This window comes from Chelonoidis abingdonii, chromosome 1, assembly GCF_003597395.2.
Source record: "Chelonoidis abingdonii isolate Lonesome George chromosome 1, CheloAbing_2.0, whole genome shotgun sequence".
NCBI lineage: Eukaryota > Metazoa > Chordata > Testudines > Testudinidae > Chelonoidis > Chelonoidis abingdonii.
The window spans coordinates 296661689-296672461 of record NC_133769.1 but is presented as its reverse complement, the minus strand read 5'-3'; positions in this window follow the sequence as shown (position 1 = coordinate 296672461).

The window sequence follows — 10773 nt, the reverse complement described above, 5'->3', positions numbered from 1 at the left end:
TAATTCCTCTTTGTTTTAAGATCCAAGAAGTTTGGATCGGTGTGAAGCCTCTCAAGACAACCCAGGGAGGGGAAAGTCTGGGGGGAAAGGAGGAGGGATGGTTAATTTCTCCTTGTTTTAAGATCTAAGGGGTTTGGATCTGTGTTCCCTAGGGAAGGTTTTGGGGGAACAGAAAGTGGGCCAGACACTAAATGCTGGCTGGTGGCAGTGTACCAGATCTAAGCTAGTAATTAAGCTTCATGCAGGTCCCCACTTTTTGTACTTTAAAGTTCAAAATGGGGAAAAAACCTCTACAGTCTTATTTGATCCACAATGAAAATTAAGATCACTCCCAAATGGAGGCTGTAAAAGAAGCAGGTCAGACGCAAGCTGAAGGTTCAAGATCTGAAGGACTCTATTAAGCATGACCACTTTCAAGCAGTCTTAGAAGAAAAGCTCCCATCAAAGTTTCCAGAAGAAATTGAGGAACATTGGAGCCAGTTGAAAACAGTAATCATCAGTGCCTATGAAGAAATCACAGGCTACCACACCAGAAAACATAGGACTGGTTTGACGAGAATGATGCTGAAATTGAGCAACTCATCAATGAGAAGAGAATGGGATTTTGTGTTTGGCAGAATGACATAAATTGTAATATAAAGAGAGAAGGCCATGCCAAGGTGCGGGGAGAAGTACAACATAAAACCAGAGAACTTAGATACAAATGGTGGACTGAGAAAGGGCAAGAACTACAACATCTCACAGACATCCACAATATATGTGGTTTTTTTAGTGCCACCAAGGCTGTTTTGGGGCCAATTCATCATGGTATGAATCCTCTTCCCTCTAAGGACGGAACCACAAAGGCATCAATTCTCGCTGGAAAGAACATTTTGAAGATCTCCTTAACTGTAATTCTGTGGTTGTAGTCCTTAAGCAAATCCCTCAACGATGATTTAGGGACGAGCTCGGAGACCCTCCCAGTTTGTATGAGGTGCACAATGCCACCATGCAGATGAAGAACAACAAGGCAGCAGGTCTAGATGGAATCCCCACTGAAATCTTCAGAAACGGTGGACCAGAGCTAATTCGGCAGCTTTACCTGCTTATCCTTAAAATCTGGATAAAGTAGGAGATACCCAGTGAAATGAGGGATGCCTTGATTGTCACCCTCTTCAAGAAAGGAGATAAAGCGGATTGTGAAAATTATCATGGTATTTCCCTCCTAGCCACTGCAGGCAAAGTTCTGGCGCAGATCTTTGAAATCCGCCTTCTGCCCCTGTCAGAAGAAATTTTACCAGAGTGGTTTTTGACCATGTTGTGGAACTGCGGATATGATCATCATAGCAGGGCAGCTGCAAGAAAAGTATCGGGAGCAAAACCGACCACTGTACATGGCTTTTATTAATCTAACTAAAGCCTTTGACTCAGTGAATTGCCGTGCCCTCTGGACTGTACTTTCTAAGATTGGATGTCTTGATAAATACATCAATGTCCTAAAATTGCTTCATGATAACATCAAAGTGTCTGTTCTGATCAGCAGTGGCTCCCAAAGTGAACCTTTCAAAGTACAAACAGGAATCAAACAGGGATCCCATAATATAAGGGTAGTGTTGATATTTTATGATAAACACAGGACAATACACCCAGTAATAAACCGACCAATCACAATGGTGGATACAAACAGAAAGAACGCCTTTTGGCTCTTCTCAGCTAACTCGAGTATAGTCTGACTACTCTTGGAAATATATGGATCCCAAATAGCTTTGTCATCAATTCCAGTTAGCTTCGGCATCGATCCCAGTTATTAGATTGAAGATTTGTATTGGGAGATATCAGAAATGCAGGTGTCTAGAGCTTTCCATTTTGTAAAGTATTGGATAACACAGCTTTTACTGTACTAGCCCTATAAACTCAGCCTAATATCAGCATACTGTTCTTTCTTCCTCATATGTAGATAGGAACATCTTTCATCAGTGTGTAGAGTACACAACGGTGTGGCTCCCCCTAGCACCTGTATAAAACAGCATTATAAAAGTGAAACATGGCTTACGTAAGTACCGTAAAGACATGCTAAAGGGTGTGGGTATGAACTTAAGTACTACATGCTTTCTAGGTGCCCAAGTCATGCCTCCCTGCCTATGTCCTGTTGCCTCTCCACTGCTGGAGTTTTTCCCCCACTATAATGAAAGACTCCAGCTGCAGGGAAAGACTCTGGTAGCTTGCTACTGGTAGCCCTTCCCCACTACAAAGGTTCCAGCAACTGCATTGCACTGCTAGAAACAGAGGTGTAGATAGGGAGGCACAGCTTGGGAGAGCAGAGTGTGTGTAGCGAATATACTTGGGCAATACCCACACCTTTCAGTGTGTCTTTTCTCAACTCCTCTAAGCCAGTCCTCAATTCTATACTGCTATTTATACATGTCAGGAGTCTAAGGGGTATGTACACTACCCACCACTGAAAGAAGCATGCAGTGTAGATGCATCTCTAGATACATGAGGAAAAGAACAATATGCAGATCTTAGACTGAGTTTACAGGGTTGGCAGTTAGAAAACATTTTGCAGATTTACTCATGTGTGCTATACAAAACTAAACAACAACTTTAACTTATGAAATGCTGCAGACTACTTTTTTCAGCATGCATTAGATCCTGATTAAATGATCCACCTGCATTATTCTTGCTGTATGGTTCAGGTTTCTTGTTTCCTGAATGCAAACATCATGCAACAGAAAGAAACAGTCCTGTCCTAAGGATCTACTGCAAGCTGGAGTTGGTGCTTTCCTGAAGCCTTAAAAAATTCCCTCATCTCACAGGAAAGATTTTTTCCACTGTAACTCTATTTGCACTGGAACCCCCGTGGAAGACATATGGGGTTTTAAGGCTGTGAGCATTTCAAAAAAGTCATGAGCCAAGCTCCCTCAAAACATGAGTTTGGCTTAAAATCCTGATATTTTAAAAATACATTCTCAGTTCTTTTACTCGCCTGGTGGTTTGAGTCTTTCAAAGCTTTTCTCTGCAACTGTAAGCACTAGAAGCATAGTTGTGTTTTTTTGTTTGTTTGTTTGTTTTGGGGTTTTGCTGTTGTTTTATTTTTTTCTTAAAGCCTCAGCTCCTGAAATCAAGTGATAACATAAAAATCTGAGCTTTCTTGGAAAAAAAAAGTATCAAGAGACAATAAAATAAGAGTTGGCAACCCGGAGGACTGTCAGCATTGTGTGTGCCTTCATTTTTACAAGCTTCAATTACTTCCCATTAGTGATAGATGAGTACTTTCTCACAATCTCTAAAACAGGGGTCAGCAACCTCTGGCATGTGGCTTGCCAGGGTAAATACCTCGGTGGGCCGGGCCAGTTTGTTTACCTGTCGCATCATCAGGTTTGGCCAATCGCAGCTCCCACTCAGGGCCAGCTCCAGGCCCCAGCACGCCAAGCGCGTGCTTGGGGTGGCATGCCGTGGGGGGTGCTCTGCCAGTTGCCGGGAGGGCGGCAGGCGGCTCCGGTGGATCTCCCGCAGGCGTCCCTGCAGAGGGTCCGCTGGTCCTGCGGCTCCAGTGAAGCATCTGCAGGCACACCTGCGGGAGGTCCACCGGAGCCGTGGGACCAGCGGACCCTCCGCAGCCAGAACTGCGGGAGATCCACTGGAGCCGCGGAACTGGCGAGCAGCAGAGCACCCCCCGCAGCGTGCTGCTGTGCTTAGGGCAGTGAAATGGCTAGAGCCGGCTCTGCTCCCATTGGCCACGATTGCCGTTCCAGGTCAATGGGGGTGGCGGGAAGCCGCGGCCAGCACATCCCTCTGTCTGCACCACTTCCCACAGTCCCCATTGGCCTGGAACGGCGAGCTGACATGGGAGGTAAACAAACTGGCCCAGCCCGCCAGGGTGCTTACCCTGGTGAGGTGTGTGCCAGAGGTTACTGACCCCTGCTCTAAAACATGCTTGTGACAGATTCATCAATCAATAAGAATCTGCCAATTTTGATGAAGAAAAGAAAAAAAAGAGAACAAAGTTTCATTTTTCTTATCAATTAGCTCTGCTGCCTATGGCTATGTCTACACTACAAACTAGGGTATGACTCCCTCCTTGTGTATACATTCTTGTGGTATCACTTATTGAGCTAGTGCTAGTATATATTCCGGTGTAGCTGCAGTAACATGAGTAGTAGCAACGGTGGCATAGCTGAGCCGGGCCAACTACATACCCATCTGTTTCAGGCAGACATGAACCTAGAAGACTACAATATAGGTTATGTCACATTGGGGATTAGAGTAAGCATGATGTATCGGAATGAGAAAATCTAAAAATACAATGATATATTGTTATGACCAATTTCAGTCATTATTCATATTCCTTTTCTCAGTTTCTAACAGATTGTCATCAAATTATGTGGCATCAATTTTAAGTTAATCTTCAAAAAGCTTGTATGGGCTATAGCTCTTCCCACCATACTTGGCCGTGCTCAACTGAGAGACTTTAGATACTGGAATCCCGCTTTAAACTTCTACTTTCTAATGGTAGATAGATGAATGATATCAGAGAAGGACCCATAAATATTGAACAAAGTGAACAAGAAAATTGGGCTGGGCCTTCGGACCACATTGTCAAACATTTGTTTTAAAAAGCAGTTCCCTAAACATTGGTGTAGTAATGACATAGCACGTATGGAATCAATTTCTTGTATTCTATCCCCATATGGAACTAGCTGAATAGTAAAAGAGGAAGGACAGCTATTTTCTAGAGGTAATTTGATATATCTTATTGCAAAGCGTTCAGATGCTATGATTATGAAATAAACATGATTTTTAGGAAGTCTAATAAGGGTATAATTTATTTCCTGGTTGAGTCACATGACATGGGTCAGGGTTAAAACTTTAATATCATTGTTACAATAGCAATGGATAACAGTCATCATTTCCCGTGATCACTGTTACGAATGACACAGAAATGCCTATAATATGTAAGTTACACTGTTCTTACATTTTTACCCACCTCCCCAATAATTTTAAGCCACATGAGCAAGATATGGCTCATCAGTTAATTGCAGTTCTGAAACTTCATTGTAACAGAATGGTTTTCTTTTCTGAAACTTTCCTACAGTGTTTTGGAACTGGATATTCTTTCAATCTCTGTAAGCTTATGGCCTCTACAAACAGAAATAGCTCCAGGTCTTGTAATAGTATTTTAACCATTGTGCATTTTGTATGCAGATAATAGGATGGTGTCTGCAATAATTGATTGCCCTTCCAAAATTTCTTCCAAAGTAGGTTATAGTATCTGATAGGCAATAAATTATAAACACATGAGACTATTTGCATCTGTAACCTCAGTCACTGTTATTGAATTCACAAGACCTCAGATTTCTCTAAGGGGAACTTTATATAGCAAGACACTTAGCAAAGAAAGCATTACCTGGGGCTGAAGATGACTGATATGAATGGGTGAAGCTCTCCCTCACCAGTATTTCTTTCTGAGATAGCCAGTTTGAAATTGTTTCATTATGTAGAAATAAAATTGAATTGTAATTGTGTACTTGATTTTTTTAAAGGAACTGAAAATTATTTTTCATCAGCCAATTAAATTAAGATGAAACACGTATTTTGATCCAAAATTCAATTCCCTTGGAGGGATGAAATTTGATTCTGGAATAAACTTATAAGAAGACATTTATTCGTGGAGATCCCTCTCATTACATTTGAAAGCTTAACTTTCAAAAGTTGGTGTGGGGAGAAGAGACTGATGTGTAGTGAGCAGTTTCCAATTCTCACCTTCTTGGGTCTACAATATTCTTTAGTGTTCTGTTTGTATTAGCTGTTTTAGTAAAAGTACACTTTCCTTGTGAAGCCACCAATAAAAACAATTTGAAAATATTTAAGATCAGATATTGGCCTATGTTAAAAAGGATATAGACTCATTGTGTTTAAAAAAACTAAATAATCTAAATTGGTTCTGGCTTGCCCAGTTTCTTCTCTTTTGAAAACAAAAGAAAAGCCCTTCTAAACTGAGAGCCTGAAATAAAAGTTTCATCAAAGAGAATGTATATATCAAAGTTGTACAATTTTAAACATAGGTATCTGATTCTCCTCTGACTTTTATTGGTGTAATTTAGGAGTAACTTCACTGCTCTGCAATATTGCAGTTGTATTGAGGTAAAATGAAAGCAAATGTGATAAGATCATGAAAGGGCAGTTAAAACTAGAGTTAGATGAATAATTGATTTTTCAGTTTGATAGCAGTTCCTAAAAAAAAGAAAAGAAAATAAAAAATCAGTCCAGGTTGAAATGATATGAATATTCCCAAACATTCAGGGAATTTTTAAAAAAACTCCATTTTGAACTGAACAAAAATGTTTTTTTTCAACCAAACCCATTCCCAGGTGTTTTTAAGGGGCTAGATCAGTGGTGGGCAACCTGTGGCCCATCAGGGTAATCCTCTGGTGGGCCGTGGGGCAGTTTGTTTACATTGACCTAGTGGCCATGGTTTGCCATTCTCAGCCAATGGGAGCTGCAGGAAGCAGTGCAGGCCACAGGGACATGCTGGCTGCCGCTTCCCACAGCTCCCATTGGCTGGGAATTGTGAATCGTGGCCACTGGGAGCTGCAGAGGGTCGTGCCTGCAGATGGTCAATGTAAACAAACTGTCTTGCTGCTCTCCAGTGGATTACCCTGATGGACCGCCTGCGGTCCGCTCGCCGCAGGTTGCCCACCACTGGCCTAAATTAACAAAACAGCTGGAGGCAGCAGGGGAGATGGTGGTGGCAGTGGTAGCATCCTTATAAACTTTAGTCCAGTGGCTAAAGCACTGGGCAAGAATGTGGAAAATTTCTTGTTCAAGCTGGTTCACAACATACAGATTAAATAGTCATTGGAGCAGGGTCTTAAACTTTGGTCTTTTACCTCCAGACTAGACAATTCACTCCCATACTTCCTCTGGCTCAATGACAATTTATTTATTCCAAATGGAACAGCTTCCACAGAAGAGAGACAAATATCAGAATAGCTCTTAGCTTAAGGGTTAAGGCATTGTCCTGCAATGTGGGAGATGAAAGTCCATTCCCTTTTTCACTCAAGTAGAGGGAATAATTAAACCCCCATCCAAGCTGAGTCTTCCACATCCCAGCTGAATGCCCTAACCACTAGTATAAAGCTTATGAGAGCTTCTCTCCTCCTCCCCCATGCATACCCAATAGTTACAACTGATCACATACTATTTTTTGCACAAGATCCCTGCTTCATTTAATGAACAGGATAGATGTACAAGGGGACAGAATGAAGGGAGCACAGGTAATTAAGAATTTACGTGCATTCTTGACTTTGCAAATTAATTTTAGCTGATCTAGAATTTAATATTATAAATAATTGAGACTAGGATACATTATGAATGTGTCTGTCCACATGTTTTCTCTTCTACTAATGAAATAATATATTCCTGAAGTCCAAACAACCTTTGTGGGGCTTTTTTAGAGGCTATGGCAATTGCAGAGTTTCCCTACCAGCTCCCACTCTGCAGTTTGAGAGATTGGAGAAAGTGTGCAAGCGCAAGCAGTGAACCAGCACCAGTAGAGTTCTTTTGTAAAACATGCTGTCACGGACCCAGAAAGGCTCAGCCCTTCCTATGAATGCTCCCAAATCCACAAGATATCATCCCAGATTTCATATAATCAGTGCAGTTGGAAAGACACATCCAATCCATAAGATCTGTCACAACTTTTCTTGTAATTATATGATGAGTCAAGAAGTAACATTTTCCCCCTTTCTGCACACTTACCCTAAGAAAGGGGATTATTTTACCCCCTTGTCACTACATTTAATATGCAGTAAGGGCAGCTGAACTCACTGTCTAAGACAGTGGCACTGTGAAAGCATCTTGTGATTAAGAAAATTAAGAGGATAGAAAGCAAAGCAGCTGAGTCTCACTCTGTTGTTATGCAACAAAGTAGGAAAGCAGTTTCTGCCAACATTGTAGAATATGAAATTATTGTAATCTATGATGAAAAGCGGGCCCTGTAGTGCAGAAGCTGTGAAATGCACTAAATCTAAATGAGAGAGTAATTGGAAAGATGGAGCAGGGATGCAACATCTGTCACCTGTTTTCTACATCTGGTCCACTGATGTAATAATTGGGTCTACAGATTTACCCTAATGTCTGTTTAGTTGTAAAAAGTGAGTGAAAGTTCATAGAATGTCACAGTAACCTATCACAACAAATGTTGATGGAAAAAGGTATAAAAGGGAGACAGAAAGACTAAATTAGTTTAAACAAAAAGGCCTACTGATATAATTCAAGGACTGTGCTAAGATCATGCCTGGTGGACAAGAGAAGCATGGAGCCAGAAATCAGTTAAGCAAAATTGCTGTGCCAGAAATTAGGCCTAATTGTTTAACAAAATAAAGAAGGGATGCACTAGTTCACTCAGCACTCCCTTTTGCAGTTCTTAAAAGAAAAGGCTTTACAGGGGAAAATTAGGAGAGGAAGCAAATGGGGACAATTACTGATTGAAAGATGGGAAAGGCAAAAGTTTCAGCATCATGGCTGCCTCCCACCCAACAACTCCTTATGTGCTGGGAACCTGTGATCCACTGTATAATCATGGGGCCTTCGTCATCCTTAGCCCAAGAGATGTCCTGACAAGACCAGGCCAAGAGAGGGACCCAGATGACATTGCTCCAGCTGAATCCCAAACACTCCCTGGAGGTCACTCCTCTCCATATGTCCTTTTCATTCCCCACCTTATTTCTTCTCTGCCTAATCTTGCCTTCTGTTTAATAACAGTCTGGCTAAGTCAGCATTTTGCAACACTCCTGTGGGCAGAAAGGCAGCTAAATGCAATGCCCTTAATGGCCCAATGCTAGTATAAGTTAGATAGGTCTTGGAATAGCTAATATGACAATGTGCAGTGCCTGAGTTTTTCCAACAATGAGGTTTCAAGTGAGAGTCAACACTTGAGAGAGAAGCTGCATTTTCTATATTTGCTGTTCTTTGCTTTCCTCTTTTGTGCATGTCTTGTTTGGTCTTCTAGGAAACAGGGTTAGACTTCAACAACAGTAATATCATCAGCTCTAACCCATTTAAACTAACTTTTTCCTCTTTTTTTCCCAGAAAGGACAATTACTGCCATCTAAGTGGCTGTCAAAAATAAAGGTATTGTATTGTTTTTCCTTCTAAAGACTATTTACAGCTAAAGTGAAAGGAAACAAAGAATGTTAAAAATGAAAGCCTTGTTTAATACTTTACATTTCAAATGTTGTATCTGTTTTCCTTATCTGTATCTTTAATAAAAAGTTTCAAAGGATTTAGAATGTGTTTGCCACACTACTGAACAGGCTAAGGTCTCTGTATACCAAACCCTGAGTATTATTTAAAACTGTTTAATGTTGGACCATTTCAGGGTCATGTTAACTAGGGCTGTCAACCGATTAAAAAAAATTCATCTTGATTAATCTCACTATTAAACATTAATAGAATACCATTTATTTAAATATTTTTGGACATTTTCTACATTTTCAAATATATTGATTTCAGTTACAACACAGAATACAAAGTGTACAGTGCTCACTTTATATTTATTTTTTATCACAAATATTTGCACTGTAAAAAAACAAAAGAGAAACCATTAGTCAAATGCCACTAGCAGAATGCTGTTTTTCTTTTTCAGTGGTTCGGTTTCCGTAGTTTCCTCATGGGAGTGTTGCTCTTCTAAGACTTTTATTTAGCATATCTGGCACGTAAATACCTTGCAATGTTGGCTACAAAAGTGCCAAGCAAATGCCTGTTCTCGCTTTCTAGTGACATTGTAAATAAGAAAAGACAGCACTATCTCCTGTAAATGTAAACAAACTTGTTTGTCTCTTAGTGATTGGCTGAACAAGAAGTAGGACTGAGTGGACTTGTAAGTTTTACATTGTTTTGTTTTTTAATGCAGTTACATAACAAAAAAAAATCTACATTTTTAAGTTTCATTTTCACGACAGAGATGGCACTATAGTGCTTGTATGAGGTAAATTGAAAAATACTATTTCTTTTGTTTATCATTTTTACAGTGCAAATTCTTATAATCAAAAATATACACTTTGATTTAGGTTACAATACGGAATACAATATATATGAAAATGTAGAAAAATATCCAAAATATTTTATAAATTTCAATTGGTATTCTATTGTTTTAGAGTGTGATTAAAACTGTGATTAATCATGATTGGTTTTTTAATCACAATTAATTTTTTGAGTTAACTGAAATTAATCGACCACTCTAATGTTAACACCTTTAACTCCTTCTGCCCCTTTTCATCTAAAAGAATAGACCATCAACCAGAACGCTGGTTCATGCCAAGAAGAACAGTTTCACTTGGTATTGCTCTATTATGGCACAAGAATAAGAAGTCTTGAGGAAGGCCACAGAACGTATGGCATTTTATAAAATGATATTATATTCATGCTGCTGTTTGCTAATTGTATTTTCTCCAATGTTTCAAGAAAAAAAAAAGAAAAGAAAAGAAAGTGATGTTAACCAGTCAAAAATATAATCACTGAAAACAAATCACAGAACCAGAAATCATACCCAGTCCCACAGCTCGAATTGCAAATTCTCATACTCAAAGGACTGCTGGCTTACAACTGACATACTCAAATACATTTGTTAACAATTATGTATAACAAATCCATTGAAATCACTATCTATGGATAACTGGTGAACAGAAATAAAGGTCTAAGCTGTTAATCTTTAAGTCCCATTGTTTTCATTGTGGGTTTCCTTTTTCTCTTACAGACAGACATTCTTTTAAGGATGCAAGGCATGGTCCA